The sequence below is a fragment of the Macadamia integrifolia genome, unplaced genomic scaffold (genome assembly GCF_013358625.1).
Source record: "Macadamia integrifolia cultivar HAES 741 unplaced genomic scaffold, SCU_Mint_v3 scaffold_227A, whole genome shotgun sequence".
NCBI classification, from domain to species: domain Eukaryota; kingdom Viridiplantae; phylum Streptophyta; class Magnoliopsida; order Proteales; family Proteaceae; genus Macadamia; species Macadamia integrifolia.
In genome coordinates, this window is record NW_024870650.1 from 301,446 (window position 1) to 307,815 (window position 6,370).

Sequence of the window (6,370 nt, forward strand, 5' to 3'; positions counted from 1 at the left end):
CCCCCTTCCCCCTTCCCCCTCCCCCCTCTCCCTCCTCCTTCTCCTCCTCCTCCTCCTCCTCCTCCTCCTCTCCTTTCTATCCCTTTTCCTTGTTGAGTCCTAAAACTTCAGAAAACCAATTCTGCCTAATCATGCTACAATTGGGAGAATCTGAACGGCATAAGACAACAACGTCGAATCAAAAGCTTGGTGAACCCCATTGGTGAATCTCTGCAAACTAATGGCATCTTCAAGGTTTCCTATGAGATTTTCATCTATTGAATCTGATACGGTGGGTAACTAGATGGAACACAAGTAAGAGGAAGACCTGCCAAAGCAAATTGAATTCAATCTAGACAATTCAAAACCAACGGGTAAAAAGGAAGAAGATAACGAATCTTCAAGGCTTGGCTTGGGGGCTTCTTCAATGTGCAAGCATTTCGATCTCTTATATCCAAAGGAGAAGAATCCGTACCTTATGCGAGTACGCACCTGAGCAATTCGTGATTGTGAAACTTAATTTGACATTATGAATTATCTCCGTATTATAATATCTCCCCAATTTTTCCTTGTGTAGCATTCTCCATTCTTAGCTAACTGTCATTTATAGAGAGTAATTGTTTCTTCTTATAGTTCAACTTAGTTGCAATTTTTCTAAACAAATCTGATTACCAGAAAACACTGGTCGAGTGGTCTATTAATCAAGCAAATATCCCAACAAAATTTGGTTGAAATCTAATGGCTAGATTCAAAGTTATGATTAGAACTAGGAAAGTTTAAGCAGTGCAGAATCGGTGGCAATATTTTGGATTTTAAATCAGAGTTCAAGTAAAGATACCATTTTGTTAATCAAGAAAGTAATTAAAAGCAGAAAGCAGAAACTGAAATCAAACTTGGAAAACCAGAATTTGAAGAGTAGAATTGAAGTAGGATTTATGAAATTAGATTTTTTTTAGGTTTATAAAACAGATATAAGTAAAGATACCATTTTGTTAATCAAGAAAGTAATTAAAAGCAGAAAGCAGAAACTGAAATCATACTTGGAAAACCAGAATTTGAAGAGTAGAATTGAAGTAGGATTTATGAAATTAGATTTTTTTTAGGTTTATAAAACAGATATAAGTAAAGATACCATTTTGTTAATCAAGAAAGTAATTAAAAGCAGAAAGCAGAAACTGAAATCATACTTGGAAAACCAGAATTTGAAGAGTAGAATTGAAGTAGGATTTATGAAATTAGATTTTTTTTAGGTTTATAAAACAGATATTAAAAATAGAATTAGAAATAAGAAAGCAGAATGATAAACTGAGGTTAAATTAGGGCAGCAACCTAAGTATCAGACAGTTCAAAATTTTGGCGGCGTATTTCATGGACGCTCTAACTAGATTGAAATAGGTGCATGTGAATTGAGGGTCTTCTATGTTTCGGCTTTTTCACTGAAATGGACCATATTTTGGTGCAATTTCGGCCTGGAAGTCCCACTTGTAACCGAAACCTTGGACCTTGGTATCAAACCAGCATAATTAATAAACAAACCAGAATTCAAGGAAGATACGAAACAGGTAATTACAGGATATGAAAGTTGAAGAAATCTAGCCTAAATTTTGATGTAGAAAAGATAGAAAAAACCAGATTAGGAATCCACCAATCTGTAGGCTTGGAACCACCAGACCTCACTTCTAAATCCACAAGGAAGATTTAGCCCCATGCATGCATATATAGGTGTGTGCTGGATTGACTCAGACTCATCATCGGAAAGGCTAGAGCCATTCCTGAACAGGACAAGAAAGAAAGAAATCAAAACAAACTTGGAAAACTCCCCCATCGATTACTGTGTTTGAGAATGTGTTTAAGAAGTCCTAAGTAATGATAACAATAATTAATTAAAAAAGGGGGGGGGGAGAAAATAAGGCTACTAAGAAGACCATAGGGAAAGGGAATCGAAATCTCGAACAATTGGCCAAGCAACAAAATAAATTATTGAAACTACAAAAATAAATACAAGAATACCAAGAAGGTATATGCACATCTTAGTTGTACACTAATCTTGCAACTATAGGACTGAAAGGCTTATGCCCATGGGATATACACAGTTAAACATTCCCCACAAAGCTTTTGAACCCGTAGAAGTGCAATTTTTGCATGTAAAACAACATATAAAATCATCAAAATCAATCAAAGGATTCCCAATCTCAAATAGATGTTTGCTTTACAGAAAGGATATATAAGCAGTCCATCACCAGTTTTGATTGGTTTGGTTTGATTTTGGTGTGACAATGAGTGAAACCAAAACATGAATCGATAAAGGTATTGCACTAAAACTTTATGAATTTTAGATTAATATAAGTTTCTTATCAGGTTATATTGGTTTTGAATCTTTTGATCCATTTTTATAAGTTCAGATTGCATATTATTTCTTTATATTATGTCTCATTTTAATTTTTTGTCTTAATATTACGTCTTATTTTTTTTTCTAGATTACTATGCCACCAAAGCAAATACTTTTTGAAAATTAACATCAACAATATAATGTGACTAAAAAAAATAAAAGAAAAATGAATGAAAATTGGTTACTCAAAGCAACTCTTAAAGAATCTCAACCATCTAATGATATAGAAGAAGGTTAGTATTAAAATTTTATTTAAAAAATTTTAATTTTAATAAGTTTTATATTTTTTTTATGACTTTTAATTAATTTTGTAACATTTATTTTATTGCAATATTTGGACCAATATGTTATGATTTACATATATTTAGACAAGTACCATCTTGCGAACATTGTAGAGCCAAGAAATTTGAATACGAAACACCTTCATTTTGTTGCTCCAATGGAAATGTTATTTTGGTATCTACATAGGTTTCAGATGAATTATATAATCTATTTACCTCTCAGACATCTGAAGCTATTGAATTTCGTTGATTTATACGTGTTTACAATAGTATATTTTCCTTCACATCTTTTAGAGTTCACGTTGACAAAAATCTTGCGAATGGTAAAAATGTGATATATACTTTTAGAGCTCAATGGTGGCAAGTATATCATGATTTAGCTTCAATTATTCCAGAGAAAGGCAATCTATGCTATTTACAATTATATTTTTTCGATACTGATAATGAATTTCAAAATAGGATGAAAATATTACAAGATTCAAAACTCAAAGAGCCTATTGTCTTGAAACTAATGGACATTCTATCAAATAATCCCTTTGCACATTTCTTTAAAAGCTTAAAAGATGTTCCTTCATTGGAGGATAATGAGATTATAATCAAAGGTGGCATACATTTTGATTAGAGAGTTTATAATGTACCTTTAGTCGATCAAGTTGCTGTTATTTTGGTAGAAGGAAATAATCACAATAGAAAAGAAAAATGTGACATAGTAATCCAAGGACTGAAGGACATTCAGGGAAAAAACATCGAGTTAATCATTATTATGATTGTTATAATACATTCATCATAATATCCTCTTTCATACCCAGTGTTATTAATTCGGCCGAATAATTCGCGAATTATTCGGCTCGCTAATTATTCGGCCGAACCGAATTTTTTTGAATTTTATCAAAAATTCGGACCGAATCCGAATTAAAAATAAAATTCTTTAAAATTCACGATTTTTTCAAAAGTAAATATAAATCGCGAATAATTCGGACCGAATCCAAATTAAACCGAATTATTCGGTCCATTTAAACATTATTTTAAAAAAAAAACCAAAAAAAAAAAACCCAATAAGCTTTTTTGACCGAATCCGTAAATAAATCAATCAAATTATTCCGAATAATTCTCCGCCCGAATAATTCCCGAATCCGAATTTGCTAACTATGGCAAATGGAGAAGTCAGTTGGCATAGAAATAAACTCTTAAGAAAAATATTCCATTACACGTGCATTTGCACGTATGTATTTACTAGTATATATATATATATATATGTATATGTGCTTATTTAAGTTGGATTCAAATTCATTTTGATGGGTTTTTTTCTTGGGCAGAGTGGTAGCAGGACGTACGTATTGCAATCTTATTTTCACTTTCTTTTAATATTAACCGTCCATTTAAATTTAGATTAATCTAAACCATCAATTAGTTTTTTATATTGTAACTGATTCCTAGTTTTTAGGATGGAGAGATGACGGATGTGGTTACTTAACTTGTCTAATATTTTTTTATATAAATAAATAAATAAAAAATAAAAATCCAATATAATAAAAGAGGAATTCGCTTATATTGAGATTTTATTATTTATTTATTTAAATATTAATAATATTAAACAGAGTTGTAACAGTTTACAACTCTGTTAGCAAGATTAACATATTTAACACGTGTCAATCATATCACTTACGTGAACATTCACCGAGCTTCGAAAATTCTGCATTTCTATTTTTTTTCACGTACCGCGACCATTTTGCCTTTTTTCTTTCTCTTTTTCAGTTATTGTTGAGAATCTCTTAATGAACGTTTCAGTTTAAGGCAATAGTCTGGATCAATGTTTTGGATAGTTATGTCAAAAGAATCCGTTAAGCCCATACAGAGAATTTAAAGGAATCATATATCTGGTAACCGTTACGTGGTTGTTCGGTTCGGTTTAGAATTGGTGGATATACTGCCGAATTCATTGACCATCTATTGTCAAAATTTAAGATTAATCACACATCCACATGCGTCATAATAAAGTTAAAAAAAAAAAAATGGTTCGAGTTATTTTTAATTTTTTTTTTTTTTGGTAAAGGTTTGAAAAATATTGAGACATGTTCCGTCTAACATACAACAGTTCAAGTAAAAAATTCTCAATGGAATCGAATTTTAACATTTTTTTTTTATGATAAATAAATTGGGGGGTTATAACCAATGAATGGAGTAAATTGTACACGACCTTAAGTTTGATTTTCAATCTATGTATCTATAATTTAAGTAGAGACCATGACAATGAATTGTTACACTAATCTTCACAAGTGAAATAAAATTTCCATTAATATTTTCAAGAATGAAAAACACTCAGAAGAAGACGCAAAGATTGTTATGATCTAGATTTTAAGTGTTATTTCTTTTTGTAACGTCCAAGGTGTGGTACACCGTGACCTCGAGCAACTGCCCATAGCTTGACTTTTTAGCCCATCCAAATGATTCATAATATGTTGGTATAGGTGCTTCCTTTGAAGTATGTACCTATTATTCCCAAAAAACAAGAAGTATGCACTTATTAGAGTATTATTTAATGACGACTGCCATATATTTCCTTCGTCATATTGAGAAGTAAATAAATCCTTGAAAAGTATTTGCGTCAATTCTCTCTCTCTCTCTCTTTTGTGGCCATACATGCATGTCCACATTTGCTAGTTTATATATATATATATATATATATATGCTTCTTTAGTTTATTTTTCTTCTCCTAAGAGATAATTTTTCCAACTCCCTTAAAGATTGAGTGACTTGAGTTCACATCTTCTACAGTGAGAGGTGAGGTGCATGAACATCAGACTGTTGAGAGCATCTAAGCACACCTTAGGGGACTCCCAGCCACCTGATGCACATTGTACTGTGTAGCGGCTGACGATTTTCACACTAAAACATTGGGATCTAGATCTTGTGTCATTCTTGGATCTCTTATTCTTGTGTTATTCTAGGTGCAGAAGAACACACAAACAACGGAAAAAATCGTCTGTAATTCTGATCTCATACAATTCCGTGAAATACCATCTTCAGGGGGTGACACGTGTATTGATACCAATGCAATGGTCAAGATCTGATTTAAATGACTCTTCACTAATTTAAGGTTTTATTAGTTGTACTAGATCTGGACCATTGCATTGGTATCAATACACGTGTCACCCCTCAAAAGTGGTATTTCACGAAATTATACGAGATCAGAATTACGGACGATTTCAACCCCCTCTAAAAAGGTTACACTTAGCTATTTAAATGCTTAACTGTATTCTGTTACAACACAACAGAATTAGTTACAAATCAATCAATCAACCCCTTTTCTAACTAACCGTCACTTGGGTTAATCCACCTTAACCTTCAAAATCTCTCAGCCAACTGCATTTCCTGATGCTTCTCTTAGGTCTAGAATCTTCAATATTATCATTCCCATGTGCCTTTACCTATCTTACTTGTATCACACTCCCACATCTTTCTCTCTTTCTCTCTTTCTCTCTTTCTCTCTTTCTCTCTCAAAAGCAGTGCATAATATTAAAATGAAACAGATATCACATGTTTTCTTTTTTTCTTGAGAGGGGGTGGGTTAACAATACCATATGGGTTGTAAAGATTTGTTAGAAAAGTAAACATGTTGTGGGACAAGTTACCAAAAAAAAAAAAAAAAAACATGTTGTGGGACCTATCACTTCTCATTTTCCACAAAAATATTTACTAACAAAACAAAGTAACAATTACA